The 21,602-nt window shown below is 39.5% G+C and overlaps 1 protein-coding gene across 3 annotated transcripts in view; it reads left to right on the top strand.

Moving 5' to 3' along the window:
- The first annotated feature begins 3,262 nt into the window (after window positions 1-3,262).
- The window catches only part of SLC16A7 (solute carrier family 16 member 7), a 143,575-nt gene continuing 125,235 nt past the window's right edge, over window positions 3,263-21,602 (top strand). For 2 of the 3 annotated variants that reach the window (XM_045184730.3, XM_024576303.4), the window contains exon 1: window positions 3,267-3,515. The gene's annotated coding sequence lies outside the window, so the exon portion shown is untranslated. Of the gene's footprint in view, window positions 3,516-21,602 lie in introns of all 3 variants that reach the window. The other variant, XM_045184732.3, reaches the window with a different exon arrangement.

Genomic DNA, 21,602 nt, shown 5'->3' with positions numbered 1-21,602 from the left:
AATCATAGCCATACTGTGCAGCAGAAAGAAAATGGACCAAATAGAAGCATGCAAAATATCCTATGGGAAAGAGCACAGAGGAAGATAGAATTCATTCTTACTGAAAGAATCCTTGAAATGCTACAGATGCAATCACATATTTGCTGGGCCTTAAGGGGAAAAAAATAGTTTAGGCAGGTTTGATGTGGAGAAAATGGTAGGAAATGAGAACAGAGAAGAATATGAGAAGGTACGGCATGGCTGAGAAAGGAAGTGTCAGAAAACCTTGAATATGAGGCTGCGGTTATATAGCGTAAGGTGTTTGTGCTTAATTAGTTTTTGTTAGGTATGTATTCCCTGGCTTGCTTATTTGTGGGGTTTTTTAAATATTGAGTATATAGCTGTACTTTGTTTCTCTTATTGTTATTTCACCTTATAAAAAGAAATCAAGGCAAACATTTTATCAAAAGCATTTCAAATTCCGATCACATAGCTTGCTTTTTCCCTAAATCATACATATTTTCCTCAATATTTGAACAATATTAAGACTATAGTGTTAGGATAAATTGACCGGCTTTATTGTCTGTCATCTAATTCTCCTTTCAGATTCTTTTCTAATCCGACCAAATACATAGCATGCTTAGTCATAGCAACAAGGGGATTCATCAATGAATCCCCAAATACTACCACTGGGGCAGTAGGAAAATTGGATCCAGAGTTTTAACTGTTGGAAAACAAGACTTAAAAAGAAAGCATGCTACATTTATGATATAATGCTATAGATAGTGATGTTTAAGAGTTTGGCAATGAATTAAATAGGCCAAGGACGATGAAGTTGTAAAAAATACAGGACAAAAAATAACCAAAGAAATGGGAAAGGGAGAAGTGGCTCAAACTTCAGAAAATACAGGGTCTTTCTTCCTTCTTCTCTTCTTTGAAATAAAGGTAATGAATGAGCAGGAAAAATGTCATTAGCAAACTTACAAGAAATTGACCTTGAAATGTGAATCTTAATTTTTTAAAAACCTAATCTTCTTTTGTCATGAAAATGAAATGTTTATTGTCGCTGCTAGACATTCCAACATTGTTAAGTGCCTATATCTTACACAGTTGTCAATTTGCACATTTTAGCTTTAAAAAATCTAAAATCTTTTCTAGAGTTTTCTACCTCAGTTCCTTAGTTTCCAAACTATCCCTCTCTGTGAAACTGTCTTCCAAACCTTTTGAGGTTACTAATAATATCCACCATTTATTTATCTCATATTACCTACATTTCTCTTCACATACATCATCTCACTTAAATCTCATGATAACAATAAAAGGTGGATATTTTTTCTACTTTGTGGCTTCAGACACTGAAATTCAAATTTTGTCCCAGCTTGCTATGGCAGAAGTAAGGCAACGTGAATTTTGCCAAGTGACTTAATTTGTCTTCAAATTTGTAAAAGTGAATAACCTAATGTGGTTATTGTATTAAGATAATCCATACACCATATTTTTTGGACTATAAGATGCACCTTTTCCTCCAAATTTGGGAGGAAAATGGGGGTGCATCTTGCAGTCCAAATGTAGCTCACCTGGCTTGCTGGGGTGGGGGCAGTAGAGGAGTGGGTTTTTTTCTCCTATTTTCCTCCTGGAAAACCTAGGTGAGACTTACGGTCTGGTGCGTCTTATAGTCTGAAAAATACTATAAGTACATAGAACAGTGTCTGACAGTGATAAGCACTTGTGTGGAGGAAGAAACGTTCCTCTACCCTCATGGCTCTTCTGGCTGTTATAACAATCAAAGAGACATGACACAGATTAGCAAAAGAAAATAACTAAATTTGATACATACACATGTAGGGGACCCCACATATATATGAATCAGAACCCCCCCCCCCACACACACACAAGAGGTTCAGAGATATAAAAGCAGGCCCAGGTATAGAAGACACCTGAGCTAGGGAGAAGATAATGTAACTTGGGGGCTTCAAAGGGTCATTGCAGGCTGATAAGAACCGCAGAGGTTTAAGAAATAGAAATTTACTCTGCCCTAAAGCCAGGTCAAAAGAGGCTATCTTTGATAATCACGTGGGAAAAGGCCTTAATTCATATTCTAGTAGGTGAAGTTAGAGGCAGAAGTTTCTCTGGAGTCTCTGGCTAAAGTTGTCTTTAGCTCAGAACAATTTGTATACCACAGATGCACAACTTGGGGTGACTCAGTCTGAACCTCCACTCACTTAAGTAAGTGTACTTTTTCACTATTATTACCATTTTGGTTCTTTGTCTTTTGGGCTCTAGTTTAGGTAACTTATCTGGGTTTGTTATAAATGATTTATGTTCTAAAATAAACAAGAAAACCTTGTTTAGGAAGTTACATTATCTAGATTAATGTAACATTTTATCTTTTTCACTTTTTAGAGGCAGGAATGGGGTGTGGGGTCAGTTAAATTGACAGAAAAACTGCAATATGAATTCTCAAATCCAAGCCTGTGTTTATTCTTCTGGACAGTTTCTTTTCTCTAAGTAGTAATTCAACCTTCAAGACACTAAAAGAAACCAACCTAAGTGTTCATTTCTAGCCCTTTGTGTTTCTAATTTCCCCAAGAAATATGCTCTAGACAAGGGAGAGAGAGGGAGGGAGAGAGAAAGGCAGAAGAGGCCAAACCAATGGCTCTGGGGTTAGCATCATCCCTAGCACTGTTCATTGTCCATAACCAATCCCTACTTTAAAGAATTAAATGTTTTGAGAAACTAGAAATGAAAGGGATTATTTACAAATGACTTTCTATTCTTATCTATTTTCAAGTTCTTGTACTATTTTCTAAGCTCGTCCTCCCACGGTGAAATTTTATTTTATTTTATTTTTCCTTTAGAGTGATCTGGTTGGTGCGCCGAATCTCCACCACTGTCATCCCCACTCGATGGCTCCCTCCAAAAGACCTCAATTGAAAAATAATCCAACATTTGTCCTCCAAGCTCACAAAGAGAATCTTCCGGTCGTCCCGCACTCTGCCAGGCTCCTCTGCTGCAGGCTTTTTTAGGTTGCATAACTCCCTGGGGTCTCTACATGGAGCTACTGCATGCCTGGCTCCTAGGTTAAGTGCCAAAGTACTTCGAATAAAGCGTGTGCCTACCAATCTTGGATAACTTTTCTCTTTACCAGACTTGTGGCTTTCTTGCTTGGTCAAAACTAAAACCTGAAGTGGAGTCACCCGAGCATGCTCATTCCTCCTTGAGTCACAGGGTGGAGGCTCCCCCTACCCCACCCCGGACCGCTGGGTTCCAGCAAAGCCTGGGTTCTCCACCACCACATCCTCCCCTTCCCCTCCCAGGGCGCGCTCCCCAGCACCCACTGGAGCGCTCAGCAGCTGCGCCTCCCCTCCCCTCCTCGCCGCCTCCTCCTCTTCCTCCACTTCTGGCTGTGGCCGGAGAGGACACGTCAGGGGACATAAATAAATAAATAATTCCATTCACCCGGTGGCAGCGAGGCAAATCGGCTACGGCTAGGAGGGAACGGAAGGCTGCGCGGCCCACCCGGTGCCAGAGACCAGGTAAGGGACTCGCTGGAGGGTGGGAGGAGGAAGAGAAGGGGAGGCGCCCTCGGAGAGGAAGGCGAGTGTGCGTCTGCACCCTGCAGCCCCGGGACCACACGCACGCAGGTGTAAAAATTACTAGCACTCCTGTGACCAGCGCGCCGAACGCAGTTTGTCAGTGAGCCCTTATATAGACAAAAAACTAAAACCCCCCCAAAACTCTCAAAGCTGCCTCCGGAGGAAAGCTAGCGTCATCCTGCGCGCCGGCGGTGGCGCCGGGGCGGTGGGGGGCTCCTCTGGCTCCCCGCTCGCTTCTGGGAGGAGGTCCCAGGGGGCCCCGCCGGTCGGGGGGGCGCAACGCGTGCCCGCGTGCTTTCCGGTCTGGAGGTGCTCACGTTCTGGGCTTTTTGCACGGAGACTCTTTTGGCGCGGTGTTTCTCATGCTCCTTGGCCAATGAGTCTCTCCGGGCTAGTTCCCGACCGGAGTGTCCCCAATGCACTTCTCACTAGCATCCCGCCCTGGGCCGGGGAGAATCTGGTGGCCTGGTGGCCGCACGAGGTGGGGGCGAGGGTGGCGCTGGTGATCAGAGGGTGCGTGGGGAGTGTCTTGTCCTTTAGCAGACTAGCGGGGCTCGGAGAGGCTGGGAGGGGACGAAGTACTGGGGAGGTCGTCTTCCTTCTTTTTTGGTCCGCAGGTAGTAGGGTGGGTGGGGAGGCGGATGGAAAGGTGTGTGCTGGCAAGGTATGCGCCCCGGCAGAAGGGGAGTGTGGCTTTCAGAGGGCCTGTGTCCGCAGCTCACACCGGGTTTCCTAGTCTGTTGCGCCACGCTGGGGGCGCCAGGCCAGGCAGGTGGCGTGGGAGGCGGCGGCGGTCCAGGTGCCAACTGCAGTCCTTCAGCAGATGCTCTTCCGCAGCTGCTGTCTCCACCCGCTTTTCTCCGTTACTTCCCTGAAAACGATCGCAGGCTGGTTTGGAAAGGGTGGTTTTGACCAGGGGACAATTTCCTGGCAGGGCTCGCAAGGACATTTTGCGGTCCAGGCCAAGGATATTACACCACGCACCACACGAGAGGAAATGAAGAGCAGCTTCTCTATAAGTGTTTGCCTCCATTTCTTCAGAAGTAGTACTGCGTGGGCTGAGTTGAGTGAGAGTGGTTTGGTCTAGTAGAAAAGCTAATAATATTTCGTCTCCTCCTCTCTTCCTGGATGTAATAAGAAATGAATCAGAGGCATAATAACATCGCGGACAATGATTAGAGTGATGAAAAAAAGACTGGTCAGAAGAAAGCAGTGGGCGCTGGACGTCCTCATCTGGCACTGGGTACTTTGTAGCTGTACCCAAAGTGAGAGCTCAGGGGGGCTACAATGTGCCCTGTCATTGGAACCACAAGTACTTAGGAGTGCATTTGGGGGAGTGTGGTGGAAAAATCTGAGCTGGGCGGTGGCTTGCGGGGAGTGCGCTTAAACCAATCTAAGTGAGCAGGCAATGGAGTGATCCCAGCGAAAGGGAAACATTATTTAAGCAATTCAGTGTCTTATGTGATAACTCATAAAGTAAAAACTGATTTTTACAAAATTCACATCAAAAGTTGGGAATTTTAGGTATGGCTTTTTTCCTTCAGGGAGCAGTTTAATAGTGGTAAGTAACCTGAAATTTAAACAGCTCATTTCCCAATGTCCAGTCAGTGCATCTTCCTGTAAATGCCAAGCTTATTCTAGACATGTACCTACTTTTTTATATTACCTGGCTTATATTTTTGGCCTTGAGCCCTCCTGAAAGAAAGGACAACAAAGAGACCTAGAGAAATATCCTTTATCCAGAGTCATATTTTTGGATCATGGATCTGAAATAAAAGGAAGTCTTTTAAAAAATCTTTATTGTATCTTCTCCATTACCAATTAACCCTTTAATACCTGCTCTCTGTACAATCGCCACACTGTGTCCATGTCCATGAGTCCTTTTTCCTTTTTACTCCATCCCTCCACACCCTCCTCTCCCCAATAGCTGTCATCTTGCTATCTATGAGTCTGTCTCTATTGGGCTTGTTAGTTCAATTTGTTCATTAGATTCCACATATGAGAGAAACCATATGATATTTGTTTTTCTCTGACTGGCTTATGTCACTTAGCATAATGTTCTCTATGTCCATTCATGCTGTCGCAAAGGGTAAAATTTTCTTTTTCTATTTTTTTTTTTTTTACAGCTGAGTAGAATTCCATTGTGCAAATGTCCCATAGTTGTTTTATCCATTCATCTACTGATGGACAGGGCTGCTTCCATATCTTGGCGATTGTAAATAAGGCTGCAATGAACATAGGGATGCTTATGTTCTTTCAAATTAGTGTTTTGTGTTTCTTTGGATATATTCCCAGAAGTGGGATTGCTGGGTCAAAAGGAAGATCCATTTTTAATGTTTTGAGGTATCTCTGTACTGCTTTCCACAGTGGCTGCACCAGTCTGCATTCCCACCAACAGTGCAAAAGTGTTCCTGCATTTGCTTTTAGTTCTATATTCATTCACTGAACATTTTTTTGAGCCATTCACATGGAAAAATGTAACTGACTTTACAGTTAGACCTAAATTTCAGGCTCAGCACTGCATTTTGTAAGGTTGTAATTACTTAACAATCTCATCCTCAGGTTTTCTTATCCATAAAATTGGATTGGTGGTACCTACCATGAAGTGAGAAATAAAGTATATGGAAAACACCTACAATAGAGACTAGCTATTTTAAACTCCCTAAACCATTCCACACACTAAACTGTGGTTACCAAGATGAATGAGGTTACAATTCTGCTGTCAAAAAGATGTATATCTAGTCAACCAATTTTTCTTACTCCCACCCTATTTGCCTTCAGCCAGTTTTCTTCTCAATGGAACAGACATTTATTCTAAGTACCTTGAAAGGGATTTAACAGTCTAAGAAATGTTTGTCAGATCTGCTAATAGGCAAATTTGGGAAGGGGATCCTGATTTAGAAACCTGCATATTCAGCCACATTCTTTTGCCCATTGAGAGTGACCTTGTAAAATAGATAAGGAGGGTTTTCTTCTAGCTATGAGGCGAGGACACTTCTTCCCTGAAGATTATCTCTGCCAATAAATTGATTTCTTCTTTTTGAGAGAAGAGACCGAGCTGTAATATTTCCCAGACTTTGGACAGCCTAATCCATTTCCTCTAAAAAGCTGAAGAAGAGTAGAGTGATTATTACATCTCTGTAATGCTCACGGTGTTCCAGGCATGGTGCTACTACTTTCTGTATACTTTAGCTCCTTTTATCTTCTTAATCTTCTTAGTCACCCATTTGAGGTTGGTCTGTCAAAGAACAGGAATTTAGACACAGAGAGTTAAGGAACTTGCTCAAATAGCACAGCTGTTAGGTGGCAGAGCTGGGACAAGTACTCTGGCAGTCTTGCTCTAACCACTAAGTAACACAGTCTCTGCTTTGGATGATTGAGGACAAGGACTTTGTCAGGTTCCTGGGCCCAGTGTGGTACTAGTCACATAATAGTTCAGAACTGCCTATAGAAAAAACAAAGGAAGGAGGGGGAGGGAAACAGAGGTGGAGGGGAGGATGATGAAGGAAAATGAGAGTGAGTCTGCTTTCCTGTCTGCTGCTTTAAATCTGTCAGGAGTCCCACAAGGGTCTTCCCTGGGGACAGAATAGTTGGGATTCCTTTGCCTTGTGGTGCATCTAGTCATCTAGTCACTTTGTGTGAGTTAGAAAAGTATTCTTTCTTTGGGATGACAAATTAGCATAAGTTGCATATACCCAGTAAATATCAAAAAGAGACGTAGTCAATGTGGAACAAACAAACACACAAGGACGAGTATACCTTCGGGGGTTCTGGGTTCAAACTTCAGTTGAGTGACTAGTAGACTGAGTTTTTTGCAGTGTGGAGTAATATGTGTATGGTTTTTCCCAACAAAGAAGATAACAAACGTAAGGTGTCTTCTACTGTACCTGATAAATAAAGTGGCATGAAATAATACTGCTGCTGGTGGAAGTGGGATCCTTGTGGTGTTACAAGGGAAAGCATTCTCAGGGACCCACAAGGGAAGATAAGGTCTGGTGGTAAGATTTATGCGGGTGCTCCATGCAAAATCAATAATCTTTTTCCTAGGTTAAACTGACAGACCTCTATGATCAAACACCTCCCCCTGCACCGTTTTGACTTCTATTGGGCACGTCTTTACCTCCCTCTTGTTTGTCCTATCCCTTCCCCCAGGGATCTGCAGAGGGTGGGAGGGTCAGGAGCAGAATGGTGGTTCCCTGGGTGGGAGTGTGAAGCTATAGCTTCCTGGTTAAACAAACAGGCTCAGTGCCTGATTCCCTTTGCTGTCTTTCTTTTATTGATATCTAGCTAACTATGGTAAAAAAAATAGTTATGTTCTTTTATGTCTTTTATTCTCCCTTCTTCCCTTATAATCCATCCCACACACACATACAAAAAATTATCTCTCAGTTCTTTTATTTTGATGTAATCTGTGTTCACCTGAACATCTAAATTGATCTGGACTTTCCTAGGCCAGTTACTATTCATTAGCTGGAATTACAATTATGTGGGTATTCAAGGAAGGGAAGTAGGTATTCTACCTCTCTTCCTTGGTGAAATGGTCCTTGAGAGCAGAGACCAAGTATGTTCCACCTGGGAGCCCCTGGGGGAGGAAGGTCTCTGGGCAGGACAGGGCAGAGGGCTCTGAAGCCGGGTCTGTCTGCGTTTTGACCATGGCTCTGCCAACTACTAGCTGGAGCAAGTTGCTAAACCTCTATACATTTTGGTTTCTTCATCTGCAGAAACCTGTCTAAATCTGAGTTTGGGTTTCTTCATGTGTAAAAATAAGATCATAAGCAGTTCCGTGTGTTGGGTTATAGGTCAAACAAGACAATGCCCGGGATGTAATTAGCACTGTGTGGAGCACATGCATAGGAATAACTCAGCACATGATAGCTAGTGTTAGGTATTCAATATTAGACCTTGGGTCTGTTAGATTGACACAAGGATCACTGGCTTATTCCTGTTCACAGATTTTTGGGAATCTTTTGACATGCAAGTTTTTCATTAGATAATATAACTGTGTTAGATTGCATAATAAACCTTTAAATAGATTCCCTTTGGCTGAGAGGTCATCCTGGTTTGTCACAGGCTTTCCCAACACTGGTTGGATCAAAGCTGTTAAGAATCATGTGAAGAAACAACTGCACAAAGGTTTGGTAAACAATAGAGCTTTTTTTTAACCGCTAGAGAGACTTTCAGAGAAGGCTTCATTCTCTCAGCCGGTCCCGTAAGTGGTGAACCCTGGCGCCTAGTCCTCTTCCCACTTACATAAGGTAATAGCTGACTGTGAATCAGCGTCTAGAGGAAGAAACAAGCTTTATCACACATATTAGGCCATTAGTAAATGAGAGGTTATTTTACCAAATATAATTTGGTAGAATATTACCAGAAAAAATGTCTGTGTGCTTCATTCATCTAAACTGGGGATGCATTTTTTGTAATATTAGGCATTAAGGCAGCAATTTTCTATTGAAAATATTTAGTATGAGTGGTAAGTGCAAGAGAATGCAATTGTTTAGATAAATAAAGATCTGTATAAAATGTTGGCATCTTTTTAGAAAGCATTTTATTGAAAACATTGGCTGTTTCCTCACCTAGTAATACAATGAGATGTATTCTTAATTATCTATACCCCTACTCAGATTCTTATTAGAACTAATATGTGGAATAATTATAATTTATTTTTTAAAAGCTGCCCTACTAAGTAATTTACTTGAAGATTAATTTCATTTGAAACTAGATTAAGTAGGAATAACAGTAAAGTAAAGGAAATGCATTTACTTCAAAAGCTTCGGCCGGATGGACTATATTAATGATATTTACCTTATTTTAAAATCAGTTTTTCAAAATTTCAGAATATGAAGTTCTGTAGATTTTTCTCAAATATACCAGAGTCCCCTTAGTGATAAACGGCATTATGTGACGATGTTTCTGAACAGGTGACACCGTTGGTATTTTTGGCAGACATCATCTCACTGTGGGGGAATGCACGGCTCTTTCCTTACAGGACCTGTGGTGTCAATGGCCCCCTGTACCCCTTACACTGGTAGCTTCCCCTCAGTCACTGTAGTTACCTAAAGTGCCCCGACATTTACATTTAACACTTGGAAGAATAGTACTAGCTCTGGTGGAAAACTATTGTCCGATAGGACCAAATGGAGAATGTTTACAGAAATTATCCTTGACATCAGAGTATCTTCAATAGTAAATTGTTTTGCTTTTTCTTCAAAGGATAATAAAAATAGCCTCATGTGAAAATACTTTGATTTGAAGCAGTGAGGTCTTTTTTGTAAGGTATATGTAAGTATTAACATTTAATAATCAGGTTATCATGGATCTCCTAGGCACTAACTTTCATTTGCTTTAAACTGTCAACAGCCTGGGGCAATAGTAGCACCTGCTGCTTCTCAGACTCCTGTTTGGCCTCCACACCCTCTGTGTTCTCCTCTTACTTTTCTAACTGCTCCTTTGCATCTTGTTTGGCTCTCCTTTCATTTCGTTCTCCCTAAAGTACGTGTTGCTCGATATCTGTTTTGAATTTTGCTTTTATGTATATTCTATTGATTGGCAAATCTCATCCTTTCTCGGCCTTAGCTTTCACATCAATAGGAATAACTCCCAAGTCATTATCTTCAGCCCTGACCTTCACATAATCTCCAGGCTGACCTTTCCAAATGCCTTGCCGGACAGCTCCCCTTTACTGTAACACCGCCAGCACGCTGTGGTCTCTCTGAACTTTCTGTGCCTTCCTTCTTTCTGCTGCCCCTATTTTTATGGGTCTTCACTTATAGCATTCTGGCCTAGATGATTTTGAGACTTCCCTCACAGTCTCTTGCTAAGACTTGGCACTGGCATATCCCAAGTTTCCTCTTTTCTGATGCTGCCACAAGAGTCAGGCACTTTTGACGTATTTTCTGAAGTCATGCTGTAGTCTCTTAGAGGGTCTTCTCACTTCTAGTCTCTTACTGTACACGTTAATTCTGTATGTGCCACCAGATACTCTCACTGAAGTACTTCTCCCTTACCTACATGTAAATAACACTGGTGACTCCTGTTACATAGCTCTAAGGACCAACGTTTCAGTCCTTGTCATTCCAAAAAAGCTTTTTCAGACTCATCTCCCACTGCCATTGTACTCAGGTCAAACTGAACTCCCCCCTTGGCCTCACTCACATTCATGCCACTATACCTTTGGTCACACTGTTCTTTCATCTTAAAATGGTCTAACACCTTGCTATTTCCATGTCTGACTTTAATCTCATTTCCAAGCTGAGCTTAAACACCACCTTCAAGTTTTCTCTGAAACCCCTGGAGAGGATAAAGAAGCTTTTCTAAAATTTCAGAACATTGCATTTGTAATCAGTCTTATTTGTTTTAAATATTGTAGTTGCATTTGTATAAGTCTTCAGTTTCTTCATATACTACACATTTTTGGATGTCAGCAATATTAATGTATTCATGTTGATGGATTATGGAGTTTCGAGGAACTTGGAGGACATCTCTTTCCACTTTTATGTGTTGTTTCTTCAGCATCCTCAATAACCAATCATCTATTGTTTACTTTAAGCGTGAACATGGAGGTAGCCTGTTCTTTTTAAGCCAGTTACAATTGTCACTCAACTCTTACTTCTTCTACCTAGGGTCCTTACGCAGCTTCCGGGGACCACACAACCCCCCTTTTGGGTTTATGGACACCGGTACACATGTGGTGACAGCCCACGTGTCTGTGTCTCCTCTATGAACCTAACATATTCTGTTTTTCTCCCCGTTCTTTACATGACCTGGGCAAGCTTTTTGTTTTTTAATGTGGCTATGTTTTTAGAGGCATTCAAGTTTAGGAAAGTTGAGAAATGCACAGAATAGTTCAGGATGAACACGAGTGTTTATGAGTAAAAATGTTAGAACTCTTGTTCATAACTCAACTAGCCATCAAGGCATGTAGGGGGACCCACTTGTGGAAGAACCTACTGTTATCTCAGGGCTGAACATTTTCTCTCTGTGACCCTCAGTGTAATGAGCGAATAAATGAATAAATCACTAGAAGGAAGGGAGGGAGGGAGGGAAGGAGAGAGGGAAGGAAAGAAAGAAAACTCAATTTTGGTAACAATTAGAAATCTGCCACTCAGTAAAATTATCCCACTTTATAGATGAATGCCATATCACTAAAACAATAAACATGCCGTGTGTACATGTATATATAAAATAAATGAATTTAGAAATAGTGGAACAAAGAAGAAGCTATTAGGTTTAGCTATAGAGATAACCTTTGAGTAAAAATAGCTTGCCTTTATTGAACACTTTAATATGTGAAACATCCTTTTGTGTGTTTATTTTACATGTTTCAATTAATCTTTAAGCCTTATGACCCTCATTTTACAGATGAGGAGATTAGGGCCCAGAGGTTTAAGTCTCTTGCCCAAGGTTATGCATCAGTGGAAGGATCTGGATTTGAACCTAGTAACCACAGCACACATTTTCAATGTTAGAATTTTAAAATATTCAGTGATGCAGTGGATTTTAAGAGATTCAAGAGGAAGGAACTTTGAGAAATATTTAAAAAAAGGCTAATCAGCTATAATGAGTTACAGTCTGTTAAAGCATAGAGTCAGCAGAACGATAAGACTTCCTTATTATTTAGAAGATGCATCTGGAACCAAACTAGGAAGCTTAGAGGAAATAATGACCTCTTGTGACTGCTTATGAACTTAGAGAGGCTGAAGAACCAGTAGGGACTGAATGGAAAGTCCAGAATATGATCCCTCCAGCGCTGGTTGCGAGGTGGTATGGGTAGAGTGTGCATGGTGGTGGGGCTCCTGTGGAAGCTCCAGGCTTGGGTGTGGGTGCATGAGCAGAGCAGGGCCTGGTGAATTCTCATGGATCTATATATGTCCTATCTGCAGTGAAGTGGGATTTTAAATGAAGTCTCTGACATATTGCAAGCCAGAGAACACAGTTCTTCTTTAACAACTGTGTATTCACCTGCTGTGCTCCAGACATCATTTTATTTTATTTATTTTATTTTATTTCATTTTATTTTATTTTTTCAATTACAGTTTACATTCAATATTATTTTATATTAGTTTTAGGTTACTAGCATAGCAGTTAGACAATCATACTTTACAAAGTGTTACCCCAGTATTTCTAGTACCCACCCAATATTACAATATTTCTGACTGTAGCTCCTATGCTATACTTCACATCCCTGTGACTATAAGTTTATACTTAATCATTTTACTTTTTTCACCCAGCCCCACAATTCTCCTCACTTCTGGCAACCATCAGTCTGTTTTCTGTACCTGTGAGTCTATTTCAATTTTATTCGTTCATCTATTTTGCTGTTTAGATTCCACATATTAGTGAAATCATGTGGTATTTGCCTTTCTTTGCCTGACTTATTTCACTTAGCATAATACCCTCTAGGTTCATCCATGCTGTCACAAATGGTAAGATTTCATTCTTTTTTATGGCTGAGTAATGTTCCATTGTATATATGTAGCACGACTTTTTATCATTTATGGATGGACACATGGGTTTCTTCTACATCTTGGCTACCATACATAATGCTGCGGTGAACATAGGGGTGCATGTGTTCTTTCAAATTAGTGTCCAGGCACCACGTTAGGTGTTAGAGAGATGGCTAGGAATAACACGGGCAAGTTCCTATTAGTTTTCAGTCACAAATAATTGAACATATTCTCCAAGCAAGGTTAAGCAATCTTTGTTCTTGAGTCAGCTTTCTGTAGATGTCCAATGTCATCTTCTCCCTGTAGCTTGTCCCATTTGTTCCCTCTTTTCCTTTCTTCTCCATCTCAGTGGCACATGTTGGACCAGAGGCGCCGAGATAGATAGAACTCTTAGGAATTTTGACTTATTAATGTATTAATTGTTCAACCCAAATCAAAATATGTAAACTATGCAGGTCCCAATGTCTTCATTTTTAAAAGTGTAAACAATAAAACCTATATCATGGGGCTGTTGTTGGAGAGCAAATAAATAATGTTAGTACCGATAAATGGTAATCATAATTATTTTGCTTATTTTCACTACCTGTGTTTTTGACAGAGTATTTTTGTTCTTAAGGAATTCTCTTCTGTGCAGAAGTGTTTGTTATAATATTGCTGTTCACAGCCTGAACCAATTAAGAGATTTACAAAACAACAACAGCAGGAACTCATTGACTTTACAATCCTGTGTCTCTACTGAACATGGACAAAACTCTAGTTTTAGGCACATTCAAGCACTGATATTAATGCTGCAAAAACATTTAAGTACTGAATTTTTAGAAAAGATTTTATCATTTATTTTGAGAGAGGGGGGAGGGAGGAGAAAGAGAGGTAGAGAAATATCAATGTATGAGAGAAACATTGACTGGTTGCCTCTTGCATACCCCCAGTTGGAGACCTGGCTCGCAACCCAAGCATGTGCTTTGACTGGGAATCGAACCAGTGACCTTTCGGTTTGTGGGGCAATGCTCAATCCACTGAACTATACCAGCCAGGGCTGTGCTGAATTTTTTATTTAGCCACAAAGTTAGTAATATTAATTGGGACTGCATCCCAAGGGAATTTGAAGATGGACATTCCTTACTTTCCACTTATAGAAGTGCACAGAAGCACATTTAAAAGCTACCACAATGAAAAAGACAACAATCATTCTATTATCATGACTTAGAGATGTTTGTTCATACTAAGACCAAAATGTGTGCCAGCATAATTATTGATGCCATTTACATGCTTCTTGTGTGCTTACTCTTTTATATATAGTATTTCTAATCCTTGTTATTGCCATACAAGATATGTTATGTTCATTACAATAAGGACTCAGGAAGATGAGGCTGTCCCCTAGAGAACCCTGAGGCACTGTTTCCATAGATGTTTTGATACAGGTAAGATGCTAAAGGCAACTAGGTCTTACTCTCATATCTTAAATCAATTTAAATCAGTAAATAATTAAGTATTGTTATATGAAATACTCTGCATAGAGACCTGAAAAAATATGTATAAGTCATCTTTCCTGACCTCCTGAAGAGGAGGTACCTTCAGAGATATACTTTTTGCATGTACTATTTAAAGATCAGTCCAGAATAGGATTTTGTCAAAATAAATAGTAGAGACCAATGATCTTCTACAATAGATGTTGACAAAATATAGTCTCTGGGCCATACTCAGTCTGCAGTCTGTTTTAACATATAAAGTTTTCCTGGAATACAGTTACCAATATATTCTGTGGCTGCTTTCTAGCTGCAGGGCAGAGTTGAGTAGCTATGACTAAGCCTGCAAAGCCTGAAATACTTACTCTCTGGCATTTTGGGGAATGATATTTGATGATTTCTGCTCTAAGATCTTAGAAGAGGGAGGTTTTACTATATGATAGAGGAATCAAAGAAGAATTTAATGAAAGAAGTGGAAATATTTTGGAGCTGAAGCACAGGTAATATTTAAAGTGAGATGAAGAGATGGCCATTGTAAGTCCCACAAAACTCAGAAGCAAGAGCAAACACAGGGACAAATATGAAAGTCTGCTTGAGTATGATAATCATATCACCACGCATGATTCATATAATATTATAACCATTTGCTTATGAGTGTATTTTGGTAAGTGTTTATCTAGAACAGTGAGTCCTCAACTTGAGGCATTTGAATCAATTGGTGAACTGCTTAATAAGATTTTTGTTTTACTCTATAATCTGTGATACTAAAGTCCACGTAGAAATAACTGATTTAAACTATTTATTAATTTGGTAAAAATGATTAGGTATTTTCTGTTGAGGACAGAGAATACATATTTTTGTCTCCCATGTTGTTAGTACCTTCATAAAATGCATGCATGCTGGACACACACTAATAATTTTTGCTAATAACTATTTACAATAAAATAAATACTAGATATTGAGCACACGACTAAGCGACAGCACTGTGCCAAGAACTTTTATGCTTTTTCTCATTGAAAACTTAAAATAGTCCAATGAGATAGATATTTTTTATAGAAGAGAATACCAAGATCAGATAGAAAAAGAATTGACTTCAGACTGCTAGTACATAGATTCTTTTTATTCAGTATGACCAAGACATCGACTCTTTTAAAAAGAGAAACTTTTAAAGCTAAAATATAGACAGGAATGGACTTCCAGAAATTTAATCAAAAAATGAATTTGCACTCTCCCTTCTGGGAGCACACCCTCCACCTTTCTTCCCCCACAGGTGTGCATCTCCTAAACTCTAAGGGACCCCGTGAGACTTGCAACCGGGGAGCAATGGGCAGCGGCAGCTTATCTTGTGCTAACCCCCTGAACCTGCTTCCGAGTCCTCTTTTCTCTGACTCTTCAGTGAGCTGACAGCAGCCCCACCTTGGTCCACTTATTTCCTGTAACATTTCTAGAGAGCCAGAGCAGCCCCACCTAGGCTCCTCTGGGGCTTCTTCTGTCCTAAATCCTTTCCTTGTTTCACTGTCCCAGCTTTAATAAACATACTCTCAAAATCCAAAAAGAAAAAACTACTTCCAATTGGTTCTAATGTAACTCAGTTCTTTTCTATTAAAAACGCTGTGCCATATTTTTATGAAAGTTGAGTCTGCTTTTCACTATAAATGCTTTTGCAAATTTTTATTATAAACACTGACATTTTATTTGACCAGCAGTGTATCTTTCCTCTCTGCCTCCTTTCTGTTTCTGTCACATTCTATCCACAATTCTCCCTTCTTTCTTTTTAAAGATTTTGTTTATTTACTCTTTGAGGGGAAGGGAGGGAGAAAGAGAGGGAGAAAGAAAGGGAGAGAGATATCAATGTGTAGTTGCCTCTCAAGCGCCCCCTACGTGGGACCTGGCCTGCAACCCAGGCATGTGCCCTAGACTGGGAATCAAACCAGCATCCCTATGGTTTCCAGGTGGGCGCTCAGTCCACTGAGCCATACAACTCTTCTTTGTTTTCCTTGCTTGTAAACATTCAGTTGTTTGTATTGTCCACGTCCCCCTCCTTTTTTAATATTTGTATAGGTCCTAGTTTCTTGTTGCAGAGTTTCTTCAATGTGGTAGTAAAATGCTTGAATGCATTTTCCTAAAAGGATGGCCTCTTTCAGAAGAAAAACCAAGAATCAGTGCAAGTTAATACCAGTTTCTTTTTCTGAACTTAAGCAGCAGATACTGCAGAAATATTTGCATATCACTAACTGATAGGGAAAAAAAAAGGTGGATGCTTCAGAAGAAGCCTCAGGGAGCTTGAGAAAATTTAAGTCCCTCCCCACAGGCCACATTAGCATCTCTGTGGAGAGTAACCTGGCCACTCCTGCCACAGGGAGAATGTTAATTACACACAGTAATGGTCTTGGCCTGCTACCTGATGATTTCCAGGTCCAAAGCTCATCTAAATAGTATTTCCTTTTTTATCATTAATTTCTAAGCAATATGTGCATTCATTTAAGAAAAAAATACTGCAGTGCGGAGACATGCAAATTTTTATTTTTTTAAGTTTATTTTATTTATTTTATTTTTTAAATTTTTAATTGTTATTCAATTACAGTTGTATGCCTTTTCTCCCCATCCCTCCACCCCACCCCAGCCGAACCCGCCTCCCTCCCCCACCTCGACCCTCCCCCTTGATTTTGTCCATGTGTCCTTCATAGTAGCTCCTGTAAACCCCTCTCCTCACTGTCCCCTCCCCACTCCCCCCTGGCTATTGTTAGATTGTTCTTAACTTCAATGTATAACCAGAGACAAAATATAACCAGAGACATTGAAGTCAAGTTTATTTTGATCTATAACAGGTTTGTTATTCTATCTCAGTAAGATACCTGGGCACATTATCTACATTTGCTTTCAAATATTTCCAAAAAAGGGAAAAGACACTTCTATAAACCTAGCATCAATGTAAAAAATAATTTTATGTGCTTAGAAACCTCAAAATACTGTTCATTGGGATATTCTAGTATTTCTGATCAAAATTATTATGCATATTTGGTTTTTAACTTTCATTTAAGAGTGAATATCCCATCCAACTCTTTCAGTCTATAAGCCATTTAAAATTATTTCACATTTTATTGGGACTCTTATTTTACTAGCGTTTGTCTCAAAGCAATAATGCTTAATGCCTCCTCAGCTATACATTCAGATATTGAGTTGAGGTCTATAAAATCTAAATTTGACAATGTAGTTTTTTAGTAGTATTTTGGTGTCCTACAGATTTTCAAAGGGATTTACACACTCAGGTGTTTGGAGTTGGGAAAGGGGAACGAGAAGACAAGTGACATACTCAATGGTAACTGTGTGCCAGAGATATGGCTGGGGGCACTCTGCACGCGTCACCTCCTGAAAGTCATTATCTGACGACCCCAACAGCCCTATGACGAATTTAGGATGGCAGTGAAGCCCCTGATGTCTCAGAGGGGTTAAATAACAAAGCTCTGTTTCCCAAATCTACATTTTCCCTCCACTTTGTGTAGTCATTCCAGATAGAGTTGAATTCTCCCTCTTCGCACACACATTTTAGGGAAACAGGAAATTATGGGAAAGATAAAAGAGAAATTCTTAACATTCTATTCTTTTTTAGTGTGTTAATGAAATGAATCATGTTTGTAAATATCAAAATCATTCTTGGAAAGTTTCCTTTAAAAAACAAGAGACAAAATTAAAAGAATTTTTTAAAATGGTGGCAAAAATTTATTTAGCTCCTTTACCACATTGTTTTAGTTTGTTCATGCTGCTATAACAAAATATCACAGACTGGGTAGCTATAGCAACAGAAATTTGTTTCCCATCCTCCTGGAGTCTGGAAGTCTGAGACCAGGGTGCCAGCCTGGTTGGATGAAGGCTTTCTTCTGGGTTGCAGACTTCTCATTGTATTTCTACTTGGCAGGAGGGATTAGGGAACTCTGCAAGGTCTTTTTTTATAAGGGCACTAATCTCTTTCATGAAGGCTTCACCCTCATGGCCTAAGCATCTCCCAAAGACCCCACCTCCCAATACCATCATTTTGGGCATTAGGATTTTAACAATGACTTTGGGGGCGGCAAACATTCTGACCTCAGTACACATACATAATCCCCCTTTCAGAAGTGTTAACTTTATGAACTGTATATGTTAGGACTGATGTAAGGCCAAGAAATCAAATAGACATAGTTAACACTAGAAAATTAGGGCTATGTCTAAATATTTGGGATTTAAATATTGTTGTATTCTGCTTTTGAATTCTTGATAATACTACATTAAGCAAGTACATTCAGCTCCATTTATACCTTAATAAGAAAGGTATCTACACGTAAAATCTTATTAATAATTGCTTCATTAAAAGAATAGACTGCATTATGATTTGAAATTCAATGTAAAAGTCCATCTTAAATTCCATTTCAAAGGGACTCGGGAAGGCCCTCATTATAAGCAATTTAGCTCTTAACCATAACCTAATGATAGGTACTTTGAAGTTGGTGCCATAATGAAATTCCACTATGCATGTTTAAAAATCGGTTTTTCTCATAGTAATACATAACTTCAAAATATGGGATTGAGATACTACATGTTTCAAAATGTGAGGCAGTTGAGTTGAACATTATGTTTTATTTATGAAAGCTTTATAATATCTAATACTCTTAAAATACAGTGGGACTTTTCTTTATAGTTGACAATAAAATATAATTTATGTACTGCATTTGAAATATCATCATACTCGACTGCAATAAGGTATCCAAACATTGAGGTGTGGGAATGTAATCAATTTTTATTACTAGCTAATGAATTGTGTTTTATAGGAAATTGTTGATGGGGAAAAGAAGAAATGCTCCATGTAAAAATTTTTTAAAAATTTTAAAATTTAATTAATTAATTAATTAATTTTTAATTGTTGTTCAGTTACAGTTGTCTGCACTTTCTCCCCACCCCTCCACCTCACCCCAGCCAAATGAAATTTTTTTATTATATTGATTGGGGTGATATTGGTTAATAAAATCATATAGATTCAAGTGTACAATTCTGTAATACATTTCTGTATTTACTACCTGAAGTCGGTCTCCTTCCCTCATCATATATTTGGCCCTCTTTAACCTTTACTAAATGCTCCATTGTGAACTGAATACTTTTGTGGACAGATTAAGAGCACAGACCATCTCTTTTTAAGACAATGTATCGTATATAAGTTGTAACATACCAAAAACGAGAGTCTAAGGCTAATGATTCAAACAAAGTTGTGCAAATCAGGTCTTCCTGTATCATTAGGCTGCCTTCACAAAAGTGGAACTAGAGGTCCAAGTTGAAAAGATATTAGGATTATGACCAATAATCGTATTGAAGGTGATTAATTTTCCTGAATTAAACAAACATGATGTTGCTAGATGGACTATCAGGGTGAGGAAAAATTTTACATGGATATTTTGGCTCTTGAAAAGGACCATCTTTTGTAATCAAATCGTTAATGATTTCAAAGGAATGGTTCTGATGTGCTTTTTATGCTATTAAAAGGCATCGGAATAACACGAGGTGGTTGAGATGCCATGATTCTTTAACTTTATTTCATTAGAGAATTAAACGTATTGTTTTTAAATCATACCTTTTTTGTCCTATACAGCCATCCTCTTCTTACATTCCTGAAAAGTCTCTCCAATTCCTAGAAATCTGAAAATAAAAACAACCACACAATTTCTCAATTTTCCAGCACAATTTTTCTTTCAAATATGCCTATGGTTACTAATAAAAACTTTCTCTACCTTCACTTGACATTGACTTTTACCTTTTTTTTTTTTCTTTACAATCTTGTGTAAGAGGAACTTCCTGATAAGGTTGAAAACAGGTACGTGGAGAGAAGTATGTGCCAAGATTTGGAAACGTTCAGATGCTGAGTTTGTTGCCTCTGTGAAACAAGTACACGCTCTGGTTCACACAGTTGTACAAACACTGATAAGATCGGCGTTGCCAGGCATTCTTATCTTTGCTGTCGACTCCTGTGCTTAGAGTGTCATGGATGGTGTTGCTACTGCGGCAGAAATCCACCCTTGGCTTGTTGCTGAAACAGTGCCCTAATCAACATGGAGACTCCTGGGTAGCTGACACTTGTGTTTTCTCGACTTCATCTTGCTTGTAAGATGTGGACTTCTGTGACTCTGAAGTTCCAGAGAGTCTAAAAAAGATGAGAGCTTGTAGGAGCCTGCCTGTTGCCTTATCTTGGACCCTGGCCTGGTTCTTGCTCCATCACTCGACTCTGTTGAATCTTGGCATTGACTCTGGCCAGAATCTAGTGACTGTTCCCTGAAATGCCCTCCGGTTCTACTGGAAGGGGAAACTGCAAATAAAAGTCATGGGAACCTAACAGTTGCCAAAAGCCAGGCTGACAAAGAAAAGCATAAAGGACAAGCAACAGCGTGAGGTCTAAAGTGACTGGCTTGTAGCTTTACCACCCTGGGCCTGTGACTTTTAGATATAAATACATGGAGTAGGGATTTCATTGTACAGCATGTTGCTTGTCATATAACAAGAATTGGAAGCACTTACTAATGTATTTACTGAAGGTAGGAAGCACCCAATAGTACCTAAATAACATCGTTTTATGGGAATTCTCTGTTTTGCTCCTGACAAAGCATTTTATTGTTTACTTTGAACAAAAGAAAAAAGTTAGACAACAAAAATCATTTGTCATGCAATTCAGATATTCTGGTAGACCACTGAGTGTCTAAATTTGCATGTATCCTCTCTAAGTAAGCTCTTAGCTTTTCCTGAATTTATTTTAAATTTTGATAGTTATTTGAGTTAGTGAAAAATATTGTTAGATTTTTTTACAAATAAAAATAAAATACTCCATTTAAGTCATGTTATTTCCATTTTATTTTGTGAAAGTAACCCTACCATCCTCTTGAGACTGCTTGATTCTATTCCTTAGTTATTCAATTGTTTCAAGTAAGCTGTTTGTAAGGGCAAAAAATAAAGTATGTTAAATAGAATGAGGTAGGGAAACTGAGTTAGTTTCATTCTGGAGAAAAGTATTGTCCAAGGAAATGAAAGGAATTTCAGCATTGATAGGATAAGTCCATATTATGAGGAAAGCTAAAATACATATAATGTATTCCCACAGT

Source organism: Desmodus rotundus, chromosome 3 (assembly GCF_022682495.2).
Source record: "Desmodus rotundus isolate HL8 chromosome 3, HLdesRot8A.1, whole genome shotgun sequence".
Lineage (NCBI taxonomy): Eukaryota > Metazoa > Chordata > Mammalia > Chiroptera > Phyllostomidae > Desmodus > Desmodus rotundus.
Note: the sequence above shows the minus strand (reverse complement) of the source record. Positions and strands in the feature narration are given on the sequence as shown.